At 37.7% G+C, this 27,061-nt stretch overlaps 1 protein-coding gene across 2 annotated transcripts in view; it reads left to right on the forward strand.

Annotated features, from left to right (window-relative positions):
- Positions 1-27,061, forward strand: part of LOC127429547 (leucine-rich repeat and fibronectin type III domain-containing protein 1-like protein) — a 204,741-nt gene that overhangs the window by 76,262 nt on the left and 101,418 nt on the right. For both annotated transcript variants that reach the window (XR_007895306.1, XM_051678660.1), the window contains exon 2: positions 17,096-17,301. The gene's annotated coding sequence lies outside the window, so the exon portion shown is untranslated. The remainder of the gene's footprint in view (positions 1-17,095; positions 17,302-27,061) is intronic.

Raw genomic sequence — 27,061 nt, forward strand, 5'->3', positions numbered from 1 at the left:
TTAGCAATTAGCAAAAAAGAAATCACTGAGTGCATATTTATTCTGTATGAGAAGTAAACACTTTAGAAAAAGGAGATATGAAGTTCAGTATCTAAGTAATGTGTGGAACACATGTTTTATGAGGCATAATAGATGCCAAGCCATTGAAAATAGTGAGTTACATTTTTAAACATTTGCTCTTTCCACTCTTTTGACTCTGGGGAGAATCATATCTGTCTGTTGAGAGCATGATGTGAAGTTTGTGAAAAGAGAGGTCTATTTTCTTTTCTTTTGTCTTCTATGTGGCGTCACTATGTGGTGACCTTTAATATCTAATATCCTTTGAGTGACAAAAGCAAAACCTTTTGCCCTCAAAGTTCATTCATGCCTGTGGTATTCTCTGACATCCAAACATAATTTATTATATTGTGGTTGCTTTTTCATCTAACGTCACCTGGTTTCACTTTTTAGAAGTGTGTAAAGACATTCGACAGGGGCATGGAATGTTTAGAAATACAGTACTTCTTGAAATCATCACTCTAAAATATGTTTTAAGAGATAACCTAAAAGCATGATTCTTAAAAACAGATGAAAATATACTTCTAAATAAGGGATAATGTACAGTCAGCTGATTATTATTGCAAAATAAGCCATGACAGGGTGTTCAGAACCCAAACATAAAGCGGATTACCCTGAAGAGGTTTATTTTATGACAATGACCAGCTGACTGTACAATATTCTGCCTATTACAGGACTGCCTGCCAAAGAAATACATAAATGAACTTGGCATATTGATTTGAGTTGAAATTTGTATTATGTTTTAAGGAAGAGAGAGTGGAGTGATGCAAAGACACTAAACTAGCTCAGCTATGTGCAGGGCCGGAGTGGGACTCATATTTATGTCCAAGTCATAAAATATGGTAAAGAATGAATCCGCGATAATACAGAACGCAATTCTGATCCCTAATATACTGGATGATATGGACGTTTGCTAACTGTTATACGGAACATGACTGAAAGTTTATTTATCAACATGTAGACTTGCCGGCTCAAGTTTTGAGTGACCCAGGGCCGGAGTGGGACTCATTTTCAGCTCAGGAATTTCATGTCCAAGTCATAAAATAGGGTAAAGACTGCGTCCATGATAATACAGAATGCAATTCTTATCACTTATATACCAGATGATATGGACGTTTGGCAACTGTTATATGGAACATGACTGAAAGTTTATTAATCAACATGCAGACTTGCCGGCTCAAGTTTGAGCTACCCACCGGGAATTTTCCCAGTCCTCCCGATTAGCCACTCCGGCCCTGGCTATGTAGAAAATCCACTGCCTGGGACATTGGTCAATTAAACATTTCAGCAGTCATTATGGTATATAATAAAAATATTTGACAGCAGAATGTCCACATTGATCAGTCAAAATCATACATTCCATAGAGCTGTAGAGTAACTGGTTTTATTTAAACCAAATATATTATATATGACCACATGACTGATGAAAGTAATTTTTAAGGTATTTAACAATAACGACAATTGCAATACTAATTACGACATCCATCTTACGAAGCGCAGGCGCTAGCTCAACAAAGAAGGATACAGGAAAAGGGTTTTTCATAGAGTTGCACTCCTGTACTTCCCCTTTCTGCTGGTACTGTATATTATCTTGTCTGTTTCCACAGGAATTACATTGGTCCTGACAGTTTGACAGGTCTTCTGTCCAATCTGTAGTTACGCCACTGTGTCCGTCTACAGTAGAGGTTGTAGATGTTTTTTGGCAGTTTCTCTGTCACCTTTGTCTTGACTGCTCCAAGTTTTGGTTAGAATTAGGATTTTGACTTTGCTAGCAGTCCACTTTATGCTTAGACAGATGTTAATGCATATAAGGTAGTCTCATAGAGCCAGACTTTCAATTATCAGCATAAAGTCTTAGGGTGCCTACACACTAGAGTTTACGATATGTCAGAGAATGCTGCGAATGCATTGATTTTAATAGGGATGGTGCATTGGAAATACGGAAAGGGAAAACACAAGGGTTTGTGATAGTGACGATCTGTCATGCAACCAAAAGTCAAGAGCATTTCTACTACATTAAATTGAATGAAGCCAGCCAATCAGATCAAAGCTTGAGGTTTTATCTTACCGTTTTTTTGTGCAAAATGCATACAATGCTCAGTAAATGGTCCAGAGGCATGCCGTTTGGACCTGAGACTGTATTCAGGGTTCCCACATTCATGAGAAAACATATCAGGGAATTCTGAAGTTGTGTTTTCCAGACCTGGAAAAGTCATGAAATTTTGTAAAATCTCAAAAGTCATGGAAATGTTTTGAAAATTTAAATAGAGTGAAGATATTTTTCAAGTTTTTCTCTACTCTAAAATAATTCATTTGCTAGATTTTGCTCTTGTATAAAGGGTAAACTTCCTTGCAACCCATAGTTATGTGAGAATAATTCTGTGGATTTTTCAACCCCATCACTACAGTTTTACACTATTACACACTTCTCGAGTGACTATTTAGCCATTATCACACAGATGCCTCTGTGTGGCCACGCACTGTCTCATTAGCATTAACATGTTGATCTCAACCCCTTTAAGCACTTGTGTTGGATCTCTGTGCGAACGAGCAGTGCTACGGTGGTACATGATAAAGGAATTTATGAATGATGGCTTCTAATAGGAGAGCCCATTAGGCATGTGCTCTGGTCTCCTCACAGTAATAATGAGGAGGCTTGCTGGGGGTTCCATATAGCAGTCCCTCTTAGCCTACATTAGCATGATGGCTCATAGCCTGTCTTAGCACTAAGTCTACACCGAGTTCCAAACATTAACATTCCTGGAGTGCTGGCCTTTTTCCTCTGTTATTATAGCAAATAATCCATGGTTTCACACAGAAAAATATCAGCACATAGAGCTGTGGCGGTAAACAGTATGTCAAGTCAAGTCATTTTTATTTGTATAGCGCTTTTCACAACACACATCTTTTCAAAGCAACTTTACAGGAAATAATGCATTAAAAAAACAAAAACTAAATGAAACTGCAATATCTATAAAGTCTTAGAGTGATCATTGTGTATTTTGATTAAATATGATTGTAAATTGTGTATAAAAATAAATAATTAAATAATAATTGTATTTAGAACCCCTGTGAGCAAGCTGAAGGTGACTGTGGCAAGGAACACAAAACTCCATAAGATGTTGGTTAATGGAGAAAAATAACCTTGGGAGAAACCAGGCTCACTGTGGGGGCCAGTTCCCCTCTGGCTAAACAACATGAATATAATGCCAATATTAGTTATTTGTGTGCAGTGCAAGTCATGGTTTACAGTTTGTAAATTAAGTATGCTTTAAGGTCCAGTATTTAAAAATATATATATATATATATATATATTATTTTATGAACTTTAAAATGAATGACTAATGTCTTTGAAGTCCATCCTGGATTAACTGCAGAAGTTTACATAGATTCATTGTCCTTTGTTAGTTGGCTGATGAAGGCTTTTGTTGGTAATTAAATGATAGTCTATGTATTCCATTTCAAGACTGTAGTCCATCAATAGACAAAGGTGATACAGGCAGAGATAAGTGAGGTACATCGCAGTTCAACCGGCAGTTCAACCGCCAGTGAGGTTTGGTGGGGTCCATCCTAAATACAAGGTTCAGGCAAGTGGCAAATGAAGTATCCGATGTCTTACAGTTGGAGTAGACATCAGTTCATCCTGTGAAGTCAAAAGACCGAAGTGATGTCTGGCTAGCACCGGCTATAGTTTGTCGTCATCACTCAGCGACACGTAGCAGTGGAGTCCGACACCAAGCAGGAACGGAGCTGGATCTGGCCGGCTATGGTAACCTCAGGATATGACATTTTGTAGCGTCAATGTTCTTTGTGGTCAATTTGAACCCAGGCTGTTTTAGCTGTATAAAACATATAAGAAATATCAACATTTTATATAAATTTGTTTTGGTTGTTTTGGATGATATTGAGGTCAGTATAACATGCAATTTTATAATCTTCAAAAAACGTCCCTCTGCTTTAGGGCCATAATCTCCCATAACCATACCTGTAGTATTGCGAGAACCACTGATATTTCACATGACATGGGGGAGGGGATAACATAATTCCCACGAGAACTTTGATACTTCCCATGCTGAGGGAGAGGAGAAAACATAATTCTCGTGAGGACATTGATATATCACCCAACACTGGGGAGGAGCAAACATATAAAACCTTGCACATCAGCCTTCTAAACCATTTCTCTTGGTGCTCTATAGGCTCTCTCTTTATGCTCTCTCTCAATTGAAAAAGACCTCTAAGCAAAGGTTTTCTGTCAATGAGGTTTTGTCACAGTTCTTTGACAGTGAAAGTAACAGAGGAGAGGAGCTGTCCCTTCAGACAATACATACCAAGCAAACCGGACAAATACGGTATCAAAATATGGGCAGCATGTGATGCAGAGTCCAGCTATGCCTGGAATATGCAGGTGTACACTATGCTCTGCGGGCATAGGTGCAACGCGATTGCTTTATCCACGGGGGGGATTGCCAAATAGCTCTTGGCCGCCCCACCATCGAGGGTAGTGAGGGCGGGGAAGCTGAAAGATCGGGACCAGGCAGTAAAATGTGCCTCCCACGACCTTATCAGCTCTTCATGCACTTTCAGGAAGAAAGGAATGCGGGCGGGGCGTGGCGTGGCTGTGAGCTGTGCCGCGAGCCCAGGAACCAATCATCGAGCCGCGAGGTTTCAGGGGAGAGCGGAGGGTTCTGCCCGGGAAAGCATGTCATCATCTCCGCATCAGCCTGTGACTGGGTGACCGCACTCGAAGGGAGGAGCCCAGCTGAAGCTTCCGCATCTGACTGGACGAGCTCACTCTCCGATGCTGCCCTCGAGAGCTCATCACCTTCGCGGGCTCTGAATAAGAGGTTGAACTCGCTGTGAGACGAGCCGGTGGACTCATCTGGAAGCCTGATCGGGGCAGACGAGCGTGCTGGGGAATAGGAGGTCCGTGGGGGGATACCCAGTGGAGGTGGTCCCATTGGGGTCCCCAAATCGCCCCCAGTGCTAGCCGCGCTGGCCTCATACCTGTGGGTAGAAGGACCGAGGCGGGGAGCCTCTGGGGTGGCTTGCTTTCTTATGAAGGTAAGCCGTGACCGCATCGTTGCCATGGACATGTTCTCACAATGAGTACATGACCCATCCACTAACGCTGTCTCCGTGTGAGCAGCGCCCAGACACGAAAGACAGTGACCGTGGCTGTCAGAGGGCGAGAGATATTGAGCGCAACCAGGAATAACACACAAACGGAAAGGCATCTTTAAAAAGACGCGACTTTAAAAAGACTTTCCGTGTGCCGCTCTTTTAGAGAAATATACTCTTTTAGAGAAATATACTCTTTTATTTCTGCCAAAGCACCCAGCAGCATTCTCTGCAGTGCACCAGTGCAGAGGGGGGAGAAGCCGCTGAAACGCGCCATCAGATCCAGCAGAGGTGAATGAACAGCCGTGGGAATTCAGCACAGTGAGTATCGACCGTTTGGCGCCGAAGAGAAAATCTGAATGAGTGGTTGCATACCAGCTCCTTTTATAGCCGTATGTCCAGGGGAGTGGTATGCAAATTTTCATTGGCCATTTATCAAAGACCAGAGGTGTCTCGGGCTCCCAAGAGTGACCCCTAGTGTCACTACATTGACACAATATCGAGTGAGTGACAGGTAGGGAAGGAAGGTTACCATGTTGGGGACAGTGAGAAAAAACAAGCTGGAGCTTCCCTATGAGCTTCTTGTGATGAAGAACAGGAAGGTAACATCTTCAATGTTTGCCTTCACTGGCAGAGCCACTGTCGTCTCCTATTGCCCCAAGAAAGGGAAAATGTCCTGCTGATGAGCACAATGCACAAAGATGCTGTCCTGAGCACCAGAGAAGACAAAACCACAAATGGACTTGGACTACAACGAGTCAAAGGGAGGGGTTGATAATCTGGACAAGGTCACAGCCACCTACAGCTACCAACACATGACTGCCCGTTGGCCCCTTGTCATTTTCTTCAACATCATTGATGTGAGCGCCTACAATGCCTTTGTATTATGGAGTGAAATAAACAAGAATTGGAACAATGGAAAACTGAGTTGAAGGAGGATTTTCCTGGAGCAGCTGGGTTACGTGCTGGTGAAACCTCATATCGAGAGAAGACAGTGCCTTCCAAGAGCATCAACAGCTGCTGCAACTGTTGTGAAGGACATTCAAATGGAGACACACACCCCAATGGTTCAAACTGCAGGCAGGAAACATGGCAGGTGCCAGGTCTGTCCCAACAGAAATGACTCCAAGACCAGCAACACCTGTGTGAAATGCAAGAAATATGTCTGCAAGGAGCACGCACACACTCTCTGCACATCACATCTCTAGCTCTTCATGACCTATTACAGTGAAGGATTGGAGTTGCTCGGATGTGATAGATTTTATACAGCATGAATAATGCGCAGAATAATACTTTATGTTTGCATATGAACATATCTTGCAGTGCACTTTGAAGGTAGATAAGAATGCTTTTCATAAATTTTGTGCTCACTTCTCTAAAAAGTATGGAAGCCTTGAAGAACTACTTTTTTCTGTTGTGTGTAACACCCAGAAGACAGAATGTCACATCAAAAAACATTTAGGGCTCAATTTGTTACATATAAAGTCTAAAATGGTGATTTGATGATGTTTCATCTTCCATTCGAGAGGCTTCATTTGTTGATGAAAAACATGCAATTGTAGCATACCTACTCGGTTTTGCTCACAGCAATTTACTGTTTCAGACAGCGCCTCCCTAAATGATTTACAATGCACAGTATCGATTCTTAATGCTAACCATTAGCCAGCTCTCCTCAGACCTTTTTGTAAACCTAGCTTTTTAGAGCTTCTTGCGGCCTTAAAGGGGTGGCACTTCAGATGAGAAGTGCTACATCGCACTGCATAACAGGAAGGACAGTGCACAGGTATCCCACATAATGTGTCGTTCTACACGTGTAAATTCAAATTCAAAGCCAACTCTTGATTATATTCAAGATGGGTTTTAACTTTACACTCGCTGTAATAAAGCTTAATAATTCTGGTAAAAAAAAATAATAATAAAAATAAAATAATATATATATATATATATATATATATATATATATATATATATATATATATATATATTAAACATTAACCAATGATTTGATCACATTGGGAATTCATTAAAGATTTTACAAGTCTTTTTTTTCTAGGTAGCTATGTAAAAGTTGAAGTACAAGTTATATCGTATTATCTATTTAAATAATATCTATCTATTTAGTTAGCTTATGTTAGCGAGCTAGCCTGACTGGGAATGTGAACAAAACAGACTATTTGATATGATCTAAAAGGCATTTTTTAGGTCGAATTTCATGGGAAAAACTCAGTGGTTGTGCTCAACTAAGTTGTGCTCAGTGGAAGATTTTTTTGCAAACTTGAAGTCGTAGCTGGGCACTGGCAAAAGTGTGCATACATTTATAGAAAACAGTTGTTTAGAGTTTTAGGAAGTAGTATGTTTACTTTGTGCTGCATCCCGTGTGCGACCACATTAAGCAAGAAAAACTCAAAATTCATACAATATACTGCACTTCATGCTCATTTTTATCCAGAAAGCAATTTTTGTTTATTATTTTTGACTTATTTGCTGTCTGGGAAATAAAGAAAAAAATAAGCAGAAAAACTATGCTGAATTTTTCAGAAAATTGTCTGATTGGATCTGTTTGGGTTTCTGATGATTGTATTGTGTCACAATGTGTGGTATATGCCCAGGGCCGGAATGGGATTCATTTTCAGCCCGGGAATTTCCCCCGTCCCACCTCCCCTCCATTATAATGATAAAACAATATCACAACAAAAAATATACAATATATGCAATTTCTTGAAAATTATTTAAGCTCTCCATATCTTTATACCACATATGGCATTCACTTAGTTTTTCTTTTTCTGACATAAGACTTCATTGCATCAGTTGTAAAATATCTTAAAGGAATAGTTCACCCCAAAATGAAAATTCTCTCATAATTTACTCACCCTTGTGCCATCCCAGATGTGTATGAATTTCATTCTTCAGCAAAACACAAATTAAGATTTTTAGAAGAAAATCTCAGCTCTGTTGGTCTGTTCAATGCAAGTGAATGAGAAGCAGTGTGAAAGAGATCAATATTTATGTCCTTTAACTTTCCTAAGGGCTCTTCTCTCCTAAGAGCTATTTTTTGGTGATTTACATTTTTCATGCATATCACCATTGTGAGGAGAATTTATAGTAATTTATAGTAAAAAAGGACTTAAATACTGATCTGTTTCTCACTCACACATATCATATTTCTTCTGAAGACATGGAGTTAACCACTGGAGTCTTATAGATTATTTTTATGGTGCATTTATGTGATGTTTTGGAGCTTAAAATTTATGGCCATCGTTCACTTGAATTAAATGGACCAACAGAACTGAGATATTCTTCTAAACATATGTCTACACATCTGGGGTGGCATGAGGGTGAGAAAATGATGAGAGATTTGTTTTATTTTTGGGTGAACTTTCCCTTTGATGTCAAGTTAATTTAAAAGTCTACCTTGGCAAATAATAACACTATAGAACTGTAACTGTACATAAATATTTCAACATGTACAGACTCACAAATTCAAATTGTCAGTGCTTTGTATTTTAGATAATTAACATGTCAACAGATCCAATAAAAACATGCAGCAATGAAATGCTCAGGAAACAATGAAGGTTGAGTGATTGTCTTGACATTTTTACATGCCATTTACGAAGTACCATTTTCCAACAATAAAAGTGAAAAAAATTACTTTTCTTTTATTTGGACTGTAACTGTTGTGGATAGCGGAAATATGGTTACTGTCTCTTTAAGAGGGTTTTAATGCATTCTACAATATTGAAGGCACTGTGCATAGTTTATTTCATTGAGTTTAATCTTTTGAGAGCTGTAAAGTCACATTATTTTTGTACCGTGTCATGCTGTTGCATCTGTATTCATTAACTTTAAGGATTCTGTTATTTTGTGATTATAAAGAATATTGTTAGCATTCTGCAATGCCAGGAATTAGGATTTCAGAGATTAACCGATTGAGATTGTTAGACTATAGTCAGTATCAAACTTGTGATAATCTTGTACCTGTAGCATGTTCATTCATTCAACTAGTAGTATCTGTTCTCACTGGATATTCCGTGATCCTTCCCCCGCTGTCAAGTGAAGTGTCCTGATGGCACAACATCGAAGCGTTTAGTTTCTCACAGCCTGCTCTCTCATTTCTTTGGGTGTGAGACGATACAGTAGAGACTGCATCTGCGTTAATACAGAACGCAATTCTGATCCTTTATACCAGATGATGCCGGCGGTTGGCAACACATGATGAAAGTTTATTCATCAACACGTGGACCTGCTGGCCCAATTTTTGATTTGCTGGCCCACCGGGAATTCCCCCAGTCCTCTCTCCCAGGCCACTCTGGCCCTGTGCATGCTAGATTGCTGTGTCATGCTAATTTTTTAAGCATTCAGACCAGTAATTTTCAGGCTTTCAATCAGTGCTGTCTTAATTTCTAAGTCTTTTCACTGTCTGTTTCTATTTGGACTTCACTGTAGGGAGATCTCATTTGTATTCGTAGGTATCCAAATGCAAAGCATATATGTACAGTTTTGTATGTTTGGATAAACACACATTGCATCACAGTATTGGCTTCACCTAAAATGCAAACATGTGTAGAAGCACGCTTTACATATGAATACCTTCAAATACTACTAAAATCACAAGCATTTTGGTCACAGAGTTCAGATTAGCTCTTCAAAATAAGTTTAAATGAGCCCTTGTCAGTTAAATAAAGTGGGGAAAAAATCTTGTGGAGCAAGAATGGAAAATAAGTTTTCCTGAAAAAAAAATAAATACATAAATAAATAAATAAATGCTGAAAAGTGATTTGTAGTCTTATTTCCCAAAGTCGCATTTGGGTTTGTTTTGGAAACAATCTTAGAGCGTTATCATACAAACATAAGCGGAAAATTGTATTTCAGGGGACTATGCTGTCTGTTCTGGAAACTTCTAGATTGTGGTAGAAAAAGAGAGCCTTCAGCAATATGTGCTTAGTGAATTGGGACAGAAATGCTGGTGGCTTCTTTATTTATTTATTTTTTTATTTTCTACGCACACAAACAGTGAGTCATCCTGTAAGCCCCTTGCAGCTGGCTGTGAGGTGATCTTGCTCCAATTTCCCCCGCGATTACGAAACATGACCACCTGCTGGCATTTCGCCCTCAGCCAAAATCTCTACATTGCAGAAGGACTTGTTTATTTTTCCTCTGGTGGAACTGTTTTTACTAAACATGTTTCACAATTACAGTGTGCCGAGGGATAAGGCCAAATGCAAAGACATGGGCAGGCAGGCAGAACTCCAGCTAAATAAAGTGCAAATGATTAGCAGTGTGGAGAGGGAGCTTGGGTTCAGATAGACTCAGTGGAAGGCAGTTGCTCAATTAGAAGAAGAAACTGTGTCCTCTGAGGTTAAGTAAATAGACAAAAACTACACTGAACACCTTACCAATAAAACCTTACCAATATTTCTATTCATTCTATTATGCATTTAAAGAGATTAAAGTTCAAAATCATATCTTAGTAAATGCTGAAGATGTTAACAATAAGCAGGTTACAACCCCCCTCCCACACACACACACACACACACACACACACACACACACACACACACACACAAACACACACACACACTAAAATGACATTAAACTCTCTTTTATGAACCGAGCTCTCTTATCTGACCAACTTTATGCCTATTACAGTGAGCCTATATCTACTGGTTATCAACAGCAGCCCATCTGCTGCCTGGAACTAAAATAAATGAGAAAGAATGGAACAATAACGATGGACTTTTCAAATGCTGTGCTGTTCATTATGAGTGCTTTTAGCATGACCTATTTGAAAGTATTGCTAAGTTAGTGCAGAACTTTTGAGCAGAGAAAAAAGTTGCCGCAGTTCATTAAAAGGCAATGCATATCCAAACCAAGGAGGTCTATATTGCCTTATTTTTTAATTTGATTACATAATTCACAGTGCATTGTTGGATTGTAGTTCATCCCCTCATTACAGACGTTAAGTATTCAATCTTGTACCTTTGTCTTTTAGTCCAATTGTTTTTACTCTTTTGCTTTAAATCAGAGTTTGTAATGTTGTGATTCACCTCGGAGCTGGTTGGTTTGGTTCATGGCTTAGAACTCTTTCATGTAGGATTTTACGAAATCCCTATGGAAAAAAATAATAATAGGAGAAATAGGGCTGGAACCAAGATGGCTGAAATAGTGGCAATACACTGTTGCTCGCTGTTACATATTGTGACAATGGTGATTGGCTAATGGAACCAAAAGGAATGTACACTGTCCAAAGCCCTTCATTAGCGCTTATCCGGAGTTGTGATGTAAAAGGCAGCAGATGGGGAAAAGTCCAATTAAAAGATCTCCAAAAACAATCAGAGTATGAGAAAGAGACAGAACTACCTGTACCTTTCAAGTGCATTTGACAAATATGCTTTATTTGAAGCATATCGTTTTGCTGACTGTCCACTACATTGTGCTTGAAAATCAAATTTTGGTGTACAATATGGCAGCTCTATCTACAGCCGTACTTATGATTGTTTTTAAAGGCAGTGTGCTGACATCGGAGCACGCACACTCGTGAACACACACTCTCGGAATAAAAGCAGATGACACAAGTAGACGCACACTCACACACCCTCTTCTCACCTACTGTGTGGTATTGAACCAGTCTCTAATGGACTAGTTTGGAGGGAGGACCATGTCTCCAAGGAACGTTTAGAGAAGACTGAACTCCACGCGAAAGTCACAAGTCAAGCTGGGATCATTATCCCAGCTTAATGCACTCTCTGTTTGGCTTGGTGTGCTCTCACTTTTATTTCCTTCGAGAGACTTGAGTGCTGTGTTTACTCACCAATTACCGCTACTCCCCATCGTTAGAGGACGGATCCTCTCAATTATATATTTTCTCTCATTTCATAAAGGGAGAAATGTAAATGGCGTGTGTCTGGATGCATATTGTATGCGACATAAAGCAAAGTCTCCTCAAATCAAGACAGTTTGGCTTCACAAACAGAGCCCACGATCAGCAGCCGCCACTGAGAGCATTTGTGTGATTTCTAGACTTTGCGCCAGCTGGGCATGAGCACATGTTTGAGCATGTTAGAATTAGCAGTGGCGAGTGGGTTGAACTTTTTTGTCGAATAAAACATTTGATTCTAGTGTTGGAATTTGTTAGAAAACAAACAAGTGATTATTTTGCAATAAAGTTTCATGAAGCTAGTTGCACAGAAATGTCATACACTTCAGCTTTCAAATTTACAGTCTCTCTCTTACAAGAAAATAGACCATAAAGGATGACTCATAATTCACTCACTAATTTGGGCCAATTAGATGAAACTCAAACATGAGAATGTGCTTTTGACCATCATGAACTTTACTATATCTCATTGCATTAAATAGGCCTAATCTGCAATTGATCAGACTCCTTTTTTCATATAATTTATTATCAACAATAATTCAACTGTTGATTAAAGGATTAGCTCATACTTGTTCATAGTGGTTCACGTTTATGTGTGCAATCAACAGACATTAAGATACTGGCTAAAAATAATTTACATTTTGAGTTGTTTCTCACCAAACCCTATTGTATGCCTTCAGAATATGCAGTATGATGCAAAAATCGCATGGACTACTTTTATTATTATTTTGGTTTAATGTGAGACACTATCCATTGGCATTGTATTGAAAAGACAGCTGTGATCTCCTTTTTTGTTTTGCATAAGAAAGTCAAAGGGGTTTGGAATGTCATGAGGGGAGCAGATTATGACAGGGTTTTAATTTTTGGGCATTGGTTTAACTATTCCTTTACCTCAGTTCATTTACATCTTTAAAGCTTTTTGATGCACAGTAATTTTCATGCAAAAAGAAGAAAAAAAATCACATATATTTCACAATATTATATATATATATATATATATATATATATATATACGAGGATTCCTTCTTTTTGTAACAACATCATTAATGAAAGTACAAGTTCAAAGCAAACATAATTATTTGAGTTACTTTGCCATAGGATTAGTTACTATAATAATGAGTAATGCAATATGGTAATATGTCATTCCCCAGCACTGTTAGCTTCAAGGCAAAAGCAGTGGTGGCTCCAGAACTTTTTAAGTGGGATGGCAACAATGGGTCCACATGTATTTTCAGGGTAGCACACATTTTTCAGCAGTGTTGTAAATATGCACATTTAAAATACAAATTTTTTAGGCTATAAATGCTACAAGATATTAATATTGATTCTTATCAAATAAATTAACAGCACCAATTCAATGTGCATGTGTGAGCTGCCAGAATTACTCAGAACCAATCACAAACCAATTTAGATCATTTTTCTAAGCAGTTTGAATTATTAAAATTAAAAAGGACCGACTGAAAAGAGTGATTTGTTCACAATTCGAACATAACATTTGATTCTAAACAGCTGAAGGAAAATACATGCATATGGTTGTTTGTTAAAATACTGTCAGGAAAAATGTATGTAACATTGTAGCACTATAGATTAAGCTGCCATATTGGCTAGTGAGTTGACACTGTTACCTTTCATGGTTGATTTTTACCCACATTTGGGAATATAAATAGCTGATTATAAATATGAGGATATAACAGGTGTTGCACGCGGGGTACGCGCTGCTCTGTAGCGCTGCTTCTGGGCAAAAGAGAGGAGCTAAAAGTAAATAACTTCAAAACACCAATCTACAGTGGCCGTTAAATCAAGAAGTGCTGTGTTGGGGAATGGAATGATCAAACAGCGCCGTGAAACCCCACTAGAATATTGGACACAGCTCTTTGCTTCTCTGTCTTTTTACCTCACGCTGGGGCGCAACAAAACGGGACGATAACACAGAATCACTGAGGCCAAGCCAAAAGTGAGTCAGAGACTTGACAAAGAAATGCCTGTTCTCCCCAGGCAGCTGGGCTCATTCTGACGATGCATTGCAGAAAGAACTATGACACAGGGCGCACTAATCTGTGCCCTGTGTCATACCAGATAGAGGAAGGGGGAGAAGGACAGAGAGAAAGAGAGAAAGAGAGAGAGCTCGGTGATCTAAAGCTGGTATGATGAGAGGATATTGCATTGTTAAGCTGAGCTTCTGCCACATCCGCTTTGGAGTCAGCACATATGTATTCCTCTTGCAAGAGACACCATTTTTAGATGTATAAAATCAATGATGGAACATATTTTAGCTTATGTAAATACAACAAGACTGTATGTTCCCCCAATGTCCCCCCCCCCCAAAAAAAAAGGGAAAAAAAAGAATAATAGAACATACTGTATATGAAGGAACAAAATTAGCACACTACTGTGTCTACACAAAATCAGAAGATATCTGAATAATAGGATTTTATTTTGTAGCTTGGCTTTCATCCCAGCAAGGGACATAAATGTCTAATTAAGATGTTTAAATTAGGTTCATGGAGTGGAGAGATCATGAGGGTGAGAAAACAAGAGAGAGAGAGAGAGAGAGAGAGAGAGAGAGCATTTTTATGACAATTAACAACATTTTCAACCCCAAATGCTCACTACAATATCCATACCTTCAGGACTCTCTACTGTAATACTGTTATTTGTTGTTTGTTTGTTTAAATCAGCTTAATTTAAAGGTAGTACTACCAGTTCTACTACCATGGTTTAAATACTGTTTTTTTCTTTCTTTTTTTTTTTTTTTTGCATAACAGTAAGAATGAGTTTGTGTGTGTGTGTTACAGTAATGATAATGTGTTTTTTTTCTTTTTTTTTTTTTTTACAGTATGAGAATGAGATTTTATTTTGCGTTACAGTACTGGAAATTATATTTATTTGCATTACATTAATGATAATTATATTTTTTGCATTACAGTAATGAGAATGACATTTTTGTGCATTATGGTTATGAGAATGGCAGGGATGTGCTTAGTTGTGATGAAAATAATACCACGATCCAAAAAATTCTAAATGGTAGCCTACAAAAGTAGGCTTCATTTTCTTTAAACAAAACATAACTTCTTATTCCTTTCTTTTGATTTTGGGGTGAAATATGACCTGGACAAGTTCTTGAAGTTTCGTGACTCATCGGTGGTATCTCAGAGTCACAGTGGTGTTTACATTTCTACAGAACTCACACAGCAAGATCACCCTGAAACAAGTAATTAAAATGGTGCAATCAAAGCCGGATCTCTAATGGATCTCTGATGTCTAAGGGGCCTCTGGCTGACGAGAGGAAATAATTAACGCAACATTCTGAAATAGTGGAATCCCACTTGCAGAGATTCAGTCTGAGATGCTCCCGCTTTCTCTTAGCCAATAGATGGCATTTTATGAAAATTTTATGAATAAATAGCTTCTTAGTTGCTTTCGTTTCCCAGGAATAGTATAGACCAATCAGAGGGCAGTATTTAGCACCACGCCCATTTGTCCCATTAGCGTTAGTTCATATTGATGTTAGGTTCGTTGGGGGTCGAACGCAAAAACTGAGTTTCGGCAGTGCTGTAGTGGAGCCAAAAAAAGAAAAGGAAAGATAGAAAGAAGCAAGAGAGGCTGCAGTGTTGGCAGCAGTGACAAACATCTCAAATTATATATATATATATATATATATATATATATATATATATATATATATATATATATATATATATAAGGAAAATATCGTTAATGTTGACTCCAGCCCCATCGACTTAGAGAGAAAGATAGATAGCTTATCCACCTCCTATCATATTTTATCTTCTCATAGTTAGACTAGCTAGCTGTCTTTGACTTGCTAATTTGGATTGTTTTTACTTGTAAAAAAAAAAAAAAAAAAAAACTATTTATGGTGTGACAGGTACAGCTGGCAATGTGAGAGCGAGATCAGTGTGTGTGGAAGAGGGCATAGGGAGTGACGACACAGGGACAGAGGAGAACGGGAGTAAGGACGACAAGCATGTACAAGATGAGGGTAGCTGTGCAATTTGGACAAAAAGCTAGATATTGCGATTTCGATTTTAATTGCTATTTTGGGAAATGTTTTTCCTTACATTAAAAATGCATTTCAGTGTTCAAAAACAGATTTCAAAAGAGAAAATGGTCTTTGCATAAATTATAGATAATAGCGTCGGTTAGAGGGATTTTTTGTTTTTCTTTAGGCTATTCCTTATTCACCTTCCCAATTTCAGTTCTGTTCTCTCACAGTTACCTATTTTGTGCACTGCATTCTGGTGCAAAAAATGTGCACCATTTAGAAAGGTGAATTAAACATCTTAGAATTCTGAGTAAGAAATAAAATTGTGATTTGCACCTTGCTTTGATTTTAAAAATTGCACTTGCCCTGCGTCTCCAAACCTTATCAAGGATTATATATATATATATATATATATATATATATATAAGTCATGGCTTAGTATTGACTGTATACAGTAGTTTGGGGGGGTGGGGGGGCCCTTTGTTGTGTTGGCCCATGGGCCTTTCAGATGTTAATCTGGCCCTGGGTTCAATCACAAAAAAATAAATAAATAAATAAAGAAAATGTGCCAGTGCATTCAGCATTTGTTTGTACAGTGGCATGGATTCGTAAAATAAAATAGAACAAACTGTAACTGTACTTCAGCCCAAAGGGACAGATTTAACCCTAAACACTTCAAGTGACAGACAACTGTAAAAGAAATACATTAAATAATAACAAGTATTTGTTTCCAAAGAGACTGTAGCTAAATATATTGTGTTTGGGAGCTATTATCAAGAGTGATGGTAGAAATGTTTAAACAGTGTGACACTTCTGGGTCATTATTAATGTCTTCAATTGACGCATTCAATTTTCTTTGCTTTCCATGTGTTTTCTGCGTTCCAAAAAAACAAAAAAAACAAAAAAACAAGTGCAAATCCGCTGTCTAGCTCCTGTTTTCTTCCTGCAAAGGCATTGGCCTTTTTGTCCCAAGAGGCAAAAAATACAGACAAACATGCTTCGTGTCTCGTGTAAATGTCTCTCCCGCTCTTCTCCTTTCACAGGTGGATGGAGCTCCAACATCGGCAGTGATGTCAGTCCTGGCTCTAAACCTCACATACACTTATGTTCCTGGGCCGATGCCTACAGTCTCTGCTCTCCGCAAGCCTGTCCAAATGTAGCAGCCTCAGCCTACACCTCTGCTCATCTCAAACGCCACCTGTGAAGACTTCATGAGCATCGTCAGCCAGTCCACACTACTCAGATAGAGGTACAGTTTAAATCACACCATAGTGAGGAGGTAGAAAGTGTTAACACTGCCCTAGATATAGATTTTCATATACTAGAAATTATAAAGTGGTATGGATTTTAATGTTGGCTGCTGTGATGTCCAGATTTGATTAGACTGTGAGCTTCAGTTGCACCTGTTTTGCTCACAGTATTGTAGTGCAAAAATCTGGATTTTTTTTCACCAATCACCTGCAATATAGTTTAACCAGACACTTCTGTTCTGAAACAGCACTGTGAGCAGGGGCAGCGCTAGGGGTGGGCTTACCGGCCTTAAGCCCCGAATGTTTTAAGAAAAGCCCCAAATGTTTTTATTACCTTGTACTAATTAATGAGTTATAATGTGCTCAGTAAAATAAATTCCGCAATTCTGCTCTCTGTGCATCAAACAGTGTCTCTTTTTACATTCATTCACTCCTGAAAAGAACCGCCCACTCAGAAAAGAAGTACTGATTGAAATGTAAACTGGCCAACTGTTGATAATATTTAACAGATGATATTTAACAGAATAGGAGGGTTAAAAAAAAAAAAAAAAAACACCCAAATGTGTCATAAAAGTTGTCTATGTGACATCATATTCCAAGTCCTCTGAAGGTAAAAGATCCATTTGTATGATAAACAGGCTGAAATCTAAGTCTTTATTCACTCTCAGATCAAACACATGTGGCATGTCATGACCAAATGTTCTTATGTCTTGGCGTTTGGACATGACTCGCGCAAGAACCAGTGAGGTTTAATGTTATTGACGTGTTGCCATATTTGACTTTGGCTCTGTTTACGTGAGTTGATCAGTGATTTGTATTGATTTGACAGTGAATAACTACTTAAATTTTGAATTGTATGACTCAAATTCTGAATTGCATAATTCCTAGTGAATTGCTGAAATAATGCTCAAACAATGGAGGCAGTATTTATTCCTAGTGCATTTCCCCTTCAGAGAGGTAACAATATGAATACTCTATGAGACATTTAGGCTAGATTTGAACAAATCCGATCCAAACCACATTCACATGTTGTTTGAAATCTGATTAAAACTGGATTTTTGGAAATGTGTTTCATTCTGAATAGTCAGATCGGATTTCAAGCAACTTTTTCCTTATGCATCAACATCATACACAAAGCGCAATAGTCATTACTATGGCAACCAATATAGATATACCGGGTACTGACTAAACTGCTCGAACAAACAGATTTCATTACATTACTTGCACAATTGAACTAAGCGTGAACAGTATGTCCAATATCAGATTTGAAAAATAGATCACAATTGGGTGTCGAACAAAGTCTTACATGCATACAAAGTATATCTTTTTCTTATTATTTCAGAATTACTTGGGGTGGTCTGAAGATTATAGTTCTGTGGTCCAAAACACGTTAATGTCAAACAATATTTCCTGGCATCTAATCATCTAGATATGGCATGTACATAATCGAGTTGTAAGGCACACCAAGCTCTACACACATGATTCAATTTAGATCTGACTTGGTGCATAATGCTCTTTGTGAGTGGCAATATAATGAAAATTTTTTGAAAAAAAATATGCTGTTAGATTTTACTTTTCCATTAGAATAGGAATCTATAAAGTTGATAAAAAAAAGAAAACAAAAAAAAAAGAAAACAAAAATAGCCCCCCGAGCTCACATTCTTATGTCTAATGGTTTCACAGTTTATATATGCATGTTTCAGAACAGCCATGTATAATATTTAACTCAAACTGCACCCTAATATCCTCCCACAGATTTCTAACTGTTACTTTGCCACAGTCATTAGTCATAGTTCATACTTAGAGGCATAGAGATTAATATTTTGCTGTCATAGACTTATAAGACAACATTTTAAGTAAACACACCACAGACCACATTCTACTTACTGCCTAGCACTAGAACTGGGCGATATATTGAATATTTACAATATTTCCTGTATTTTTCAGGTGATATAACATTAAGCAACATTGCAATGATTTCAATGTACATTTTATTTGGCCATTAGTAATTGGTCAATAGACTAGGTTTACGTTCCTTCCTCATCTTGTTACTCACAAGTATGACAGCATTAAACAGATATGTTTAAATGGCATCACTGATTTAAAATTAAATTGTGAAATGCCGTTAGAAATAATAAGTTTGATTCATGTCAATGATATATATATATATATATATATATATATATATATACACATACACACACACACACACACACTACTGTTCAAAAGTTTAGGGTCACTAACTCATTCTTTATTTATTTTATTTTTTTCACATTTTAGAATAATAGTAAAGTCATCACAACTATGGAATAATAGAAATAGAAATATGGGAATTATGTTGTGACTAAAAAAATCCAAAATAAATCAAAACTATGTTATATTTTAGCATCTTCAGGGTGGCCACACTTTGCCTAGATTTTGTAGAAATGTACTCTTGGCATTTTCTCAACCAACTTCTTGAGGTATCACCCTGGGATGCTTTTTAAACAGTATTGAAGGAGTTCCCATCCATGTTAGGCACTTATTGGCTGCTTTTCTTTATTATTTGGTCCAAGTCATCCATTTCAAAAACTTTTTTTTTTTTTTTTTAAATAAAATTTTAGTTTTGTAATTAAATAAATTAATATGTTGGCACAATTATATTTTTGTCTACAAAACTAATTTCAAACATTTAAGCATACGCCTTCAGATCAAAATATTTTTAAGATCATGAGAAACATTTCAGGCAAGTGACCCCAACATTTTGAACAGTAGCGTGTGTGTGTGTATATATATATATATATATATATATATATGTAGATGGATGGATGGATGGATGGATGTATGGATGGATGGATGTCACCAGCCTTACTTAGCACACATCAATGTCACAGTTTTGATCAGAGGTCAACAATAGTGGAAAATTGGAAGCTGCAGCCAAGAAGTATGTGTTTCTTCCAGGAAACAGGTCTGCCACAATCTAGCACATATCCTGCCTGGCATAGTTCAAGGTGAAGGGTCCTTTAAGGCAACAGAAAGCCAGATGCTTTCAGAGCTGACTGCTCAGGCCCTTTGGGTAATAGCCCCAGTCTAGAGCATTTTAATGGCAGCTGATTCTAAATGTTGTATCAGTGGTCTGAAACATAATTTTTCTTCTTGATTGATTTGACCGAAAGGTCAAAGACACACACGAAGTCCATCTTGGTGCTGTGAATGCATTGAGTGAAGACACTACTTAAATACTGCACAGTTAATGATTCTCCAATGATAGATTCAGGGGTGTCATTTCCATCCATTTTTTTTAAAGACTCCATAAAATCAAAATTATAGTTTTGTGTCTTTTAATCCTCTTTTAGTCCATGTCTTTTAGCTTCTTTTGAGGTCATCTACATGTTAGTGTACTCTTTAACATTGGCAAAATTCACTTTCAGCAGATGTGCATTTAAAGCATTTAAGGATAAGGTACCAAAATATTGATGACTCATCACTACACATTTTTTTCTTTCTTTTTTGCACCACACATTTTTTTTCTTTATTTATTTATTTTATTTTTTTGCACCACACATATTTTTGTACAATCTAATTCTCTGACTGTCCAATCTTAATTTTCTGAGGGGGCACAGGTATGAAAATCTGGATAGACTGAAGATGTGGCATGTTGTGGGAAGGAGATGGCATAAAGCCATTTTATTGTGCTTGAATGTCTTTAAATTGGTATTGACCTGTTTTAGTGACATCACTTTTCCCTGCAGCCACCATATTTAAATTTAAAGATATTTTATCCATGATTCATCTCCGTACGCCGGCGAGTCTGACGTGTGACCAGTGAGCAGGGTTGGGGAGTAACAGAATACATGTAACGGGATTACGTATTTAAATTAGAATACAGTTACATTCAAAAAGTATTTTGATTACTGAAGAGATTACTTTGCATTTTATTGTCATATGTTTCATTATGTTTCATTTAATATTTAGTCCTTTCGGATGGAAAACATTTATACATATAAATGATGCAATCCAAAGTGCATTTGAAGAGCGGTGAAACACTTTCTTATGATGTGTTACATTCATACGAGCAGACAGAGAAGTAAGTTTGAAGTAAGTTTGGAGCAGAAGAAATAGAAATAAACCTTATATAAATTGCCAGCTTTATGCTAAGCTAAAATGCTATTTCTAGCCATTTTAGATGCACGTTACTAGGCACGATCATATTTGTTTATCAAGAAAATTCACGTTGGATCATAATTTCTTTTTTTCTAGTAAGACCTTTGATATTAGGGCAAAAATTATATTCTTGATAATATTTTTTGTTATTGTTTTCCTGTAAAAATATCTAAAAATCCTTAAAACAAGATCAATTAGATTTATCTTGTTTTAGAAACAACACTGCATAAGATATTTAGGTTTTTCAGAGAATGTATTTTTAACATGTGTATTTTGTCTTACTGTACTGGCAGAGTTTTTATAGACAAAACAAGTGAAAAAATCTACCAGTGCTGAAGAAGTAATCCAAAGTATTTATAATACGTTACTGACCTTGAGTAATCTAATGGAATACATTACAAATTACATTTTACAGCATGTATTCTGTAATCTGTAGTGGAATATATTTCAAAAGTAACCCTGCCAGTGATTACACACGCCCAGCTGTACATCACCGTAAACATCTCTCATTCAGAAGTTACAAATGCTTTTGTGTTGTTTTCTGGTCTGATTTAGTCACAGTATTAAGAAATGTCTGTTATGATCCCGTCTATATGGAATATTGGTCACAAACATGGCAGCGCGGACATATAGTGACGTCACATGAAAAAAGGTCAATAGGAAGGATATTGAGATGCAACCTAATGATGTATTGAGAGTAATGATGCTGTACTCTTTGGCATAGTGCCCAACATTGTTTTGTACATTATTTTAGGGTGGAAGACTGTGACACCCATGTCTGTGTATGTATATACATGGTCTAAGACTACATTGAAAATCCAGGATATTTTTCATTTACACTTGGAAATAAACAAAGTTCAGGTCATTAATCAAATGAAAGCATACTAAGACATTATCAAACTCATGGAAATTGATCAATTCTTTTCAAAACTTTTTATTCAACATTTTGATGCTATTAATATAATTAAGTGATATCACTCAAGCAAGAGTGCTGCTGCACTGAATTACAACATTGATGTGATTCAGCCTTAAGGCTCAGTCCCATTTACTTTTGCACAGATACATTTTAATGGGAATCTGTGAAATCAGGAATTTCCCCTGATGGACATTCAGTGGAGAAGAATTTCCCTATGTGAATTCTGCATGGGGTTTAAGTTTGGTAAACTTTGATGCGTGAATTACTAGTGTCGACCAATAGGAAGTTGTTTTGTTTGGCAGTAGCTGGGTTTCCATTGGGTATTTTTATGCTTTTATTTCAAAAATACAAAATGCGCATAAAACTTGGATGCTTGCTTTATGTGGATACACTTTTATTTTGATAAGAAGACTCTCACAAATAAACTGTGATGTAAACATATTTACCAAGTATATTCCTATAGAATTTATGTAGGAATACAGATGTGAATCAAAAAGTCATGTACAGTAACTTTGCTTTAACAAGCCATGTGAATACATTTTTCACTCAAAGATTATCATCAATAGCATTGCATAGCATCTCAAATGTTGCTCTGGTTATTCAAAAATGCCAAAGCTTGTCTTCAAAAGATTGACTACTGTTACCTCTTTAAACTGTCTGACACACTTTCTCTCCCAGACTTAAGGCCAGCAAACATGAAGTTCGTCAGAGCATTTTGTTTGCGCTTTAAAACACAAGTCATTTATTAAATTAAACAAAAAATCCACAGTGGATTCAACTTCCATTTTCATTCTCTTAAACTCCTTTGGTTATGAGATCACATGAGGCCATTTTAGACACAAAAGGAACAGTTATTGTGTCTATTTTTGCTCCTGTAATGAAAATAGTTCCAAAGAAAACCAAAGTAGGATCAATTGTAGTGTCACTGAGCAACGCACAGTCTTTTCTTGTCTTGTGTGGACAGTCTTGTCTAAAAACACAGATACAAACAGTGAACCATCCCAGTTATGCTATATATCAGCAGTCTTGGAATGCTGCCTGTGCAATTAGAAGACAAAAACCATTATATAACTTGTTATTAGTAGTGGTCTCAGACTTTTGGACTTTTGAATTAAACCAGGCCAGCACACCAGTACCTTACAGTACCACAACACAGGCAGCGAATGAATAGCAGTGGGAGTTTGAAAGGTTGTCTATGCTAACCAGCACTAATGTGTCGAGACCACATCTGTCAAGCTGACCTCATTCAGCAGTACAGCTTCACAAACTCGTCTAGTTGCTATAGAAGAGGGTAGATAATGACATCATCTGGAGAGGGTGGGCAGTAGACCATTTCAGGGTCATTTAGGCTGTAGAGATGGGAGCTGCCTGATATTATATGTTCACTGACTGAGAGAGGTTATCTCAGAATGGAGCAGCTCGGAAATCAAACTCATAGCTCCTCGGCCAAGTTTATTTTCCTGAGGGTATCCATGCGGCACTGCGCTAATTAAGGCGAACATCAGCAGAACGCCTGGCACATTTTAGTCATTCAAGGGCACAGAATTTTAATTAGCTGGTTACGTATTCCTTATGTTTAATCTCACAATCAAAGTAACACATCATGAAGAGTTAGCAAAACCAAGAGGACATTGATTGTTGGTAGGGCAGGATCATTAAGCATCTCAAGATGGATTATTTACTTCATATTTTCAGCCTGAGTTCAAGACCTAGAAAAATGAATCACTCAAACTGGGTCAGATTAAATTATCTCAGCAATTTTGATGAAAGAGAAGTGAGATGATATAATTACCATTCGGTATAGAGGCTTGCTGTTAGAGCACACTTATATAAGCGATCAATCATAACAATTATGCACTTCTTGTGGTGATTTCCTCACTGCAAAGCCCCTTGAACTCATTTCACTGTGATTTCAAAATTAAATATGAGTAGAAAGTAGGTTTTGAATTAGATGCATTAGATAAAAGTGTCTGTTGTGTCAGTGTATGACAAAGTCAGTGCAAGATAAGAGTTTTAAATTGACAAAACCGACGTCCTCACCCTAAACATAATAGATAGTGTCATAAAAAGAAAATATGTCATGAAAAAAGCCAACCTGGTCTCATAGAATGAACGAAACTCTACAGTATATACATTTTTGCAAACTGACTTTTACGTGCCACTTTCTACGTCTCGCTGCAGTTTCCTGGTGAAATGAACACTAGAGGCGCTACAACAACTGTGTGGTTTAATCATTGTCACACAAATCACAAGTACAATTACTGATTTTGATTTTATAAAAACATATTTTTCACTCTATTATTCACCCCCCGCTATGTTATGATATCAATCACTTTTACTTTAACGCATGATATGAAAAGCAAAACATTTTAACATTTGTATTACAGACCCACATACAAATGCATACTTATTCCTTTGTCATTAGCTTGCTTGGTAGCTCACTTGACAGAGCATTGGATTTTGAGCTTGAAAGTGAAAGTGGTATAGAAGTGCCACAAAATGACGTGGTTGCATCAGTTAATGTGTGTTAAATTGCATTTTAAAACACTATCGGTTAGGGTTAGGTGTTGCTTAAGGGTAACAATGTCTGTTTTGTTAAACTCTCATTTATCTTTCCGGACAGTATTGGTTAGGTTTAGGGTAAAGTTTTAGGTTAGGGAGGTATGTTTTACTTATTAAAATTCACCTTAATAACCTCGCCTGATTACAACTTCATTTCGCTTGGTTTTGGTGCCGATTCCCCCCACCCCCCCACCGCCTCCTGTAATGAAGCACGCAATTTCAGTTCCCTATCTGTCACTCACTCAACATTGTGTCTATGTAGTGACACTAGGGGTCACTCTTGGGAGCCCCAAACACCTCTGATCATTTTTTAAAAGGCCAATGAGAAATGGCGAGTGGAATTTGCATGCCACTCCCCCAGACATACGGGTATGAAAGGAGCTGGTATGCAACTACTCATTCAGATTTTCTCTTCGGAGCTGAGCGGTTCTATTCACTGAGCTGAATTCATCCGCCAAGTCCATTCACCTCTCTCTGCTGGATCTTACAGCACATTTCAGCGGCTTTTCCCCCTCTGCGTCTGTGGTTTGCAGAGAACGCCCCTGTGCACTTCGGCAGAACATTTAAAAGAGTATATTCTAAAAGAGTATATTTTCTTTCTGAAAAAGCGGCACACACGGAACATCTTTTTAAAGACTTGTCTTTTTAAAGATGCCTTTCCGTTTGTGTTTTATTCCTGGTTGCGGTCGTTATCTCTCCGCTTCCGACGGCCACGATCCCTGTCTTACGTGTCTGGGCGCTGCCCATGCGGAGACATAGTTAGTGGATGGATCATGTCCTCATTGCGAGAACATGACCATGGCAACGTTGAGGTCGTGGCTTGCATTTGTGGCTATCCCCCAGGTGGATAAGGTGCACTTATGTCCGCAGAGTGCCGCCACCTGGCGCGGGCACCCGAAACTTCCAAGTGCTTTGGAATTTTGCAAGGTCACTGGGGTAAGAATTTGCAACAATCCTACATATTTAAAAAGCTACAAATATGGAGTTGTTGATGCACATGGAAATGTATGTTTAGGGCCTGCGGCGGCAGGTTTGCCAATCAATGAAGGCAGCAGCTAATAAACCTACAGGACAGAATGTTCTACAGCCCCTAATGTGTCTTGAAAATCCTGCAGGGAGAGAGATTATGCAACAGAAAAATATACTGAAATAAGGACAGTACAAAAATATAATGGTTGTTAATTAAAACTACCTTATAAATAATCCTTATATAAAACTAACTCAAATTCCACAATATAGAGCTCACATATAAGACATTTAATAAAAGCTTTTAACTAGAGCAGCAAACAGTTTTTGCCTCAGTTTTTTTCTTGTAAAACAAAATATAGTAATCCTCAAGAGATCCAAAAGAAAGACTAAATCCAGAATTTATTGGAATATCGAACAAATATGACTGGAGACATTGCATTCTGAATAATAATATTATTAAAGGGATAGTTCACTTAAAATTTTTATTATGTCACCATGTACTCACCCTCATGTTGTTCCAAAACTGTATGACTTTATTTCTTCCGTGAAACTCATCAGGAGACGTTAGGCTGCAAGTTAGCCTTAGTCACCTTTCACTCTTATTACCTTCAAGTGAATGATGAATTGAGACTGTCAGTCCTTGATGTCCTACATACATCTCCTTTTGGAGCCTGATCTGATGAAAAAATAAAATAAAAATGTGATGTACAGTATACACAAAATAAGAAGACTGTATACAATAAAAATAATATACAGTATACACAAAATAAGAATACTGTATCGAATAAGACTGTACCCCCCCCCCCTCGTAAGACTCCTGTAAGTCCTCATCTATAAAATGCTGCCCACAGACGTAAGGGCTTTCTCATTTAATAACAAAGTTCTCCTTCACATGTAATTGCCTGAACGCACCAAGCTCACACAAAGTTCATCATCTTTTGGAAATTCATGGAAAGACGATGTGAGGAAGAGGGCATGGCCAGAAGAGGGGGGGGGGGATGGGAGTCAGACCGGAGGTTTCCCCAGCCTGAATCGGGCGGTGGGGGTATGTGACGAGGAGGAGGGTGTGGCCGGGCCAAGAGGATGCAGGCTTACTGCCGTTTTAATTTCACAAATAAATGCAATCAGAAAATGAGGAATTGCAATCAAAAGGGAGCTGTTGCCCTTCT

This window comes from Myxocyprinus asiaticus, chromosome 39, assembly GCF_019703515.2.
Source record: "Myxocyprinus asiaticus isolate MX2 ecotype Aquarium Trade chromosome 39, UBuf_Myxa_2, whole genome shotgun sequence".
Classification (NCBI taxonomy): Eukaryota; Metazoa; Chordata; class Actinopteri; order Cypriniformes; family Catostomidae; genus Myxocyprinus; species Myxocyprinus asiaticus.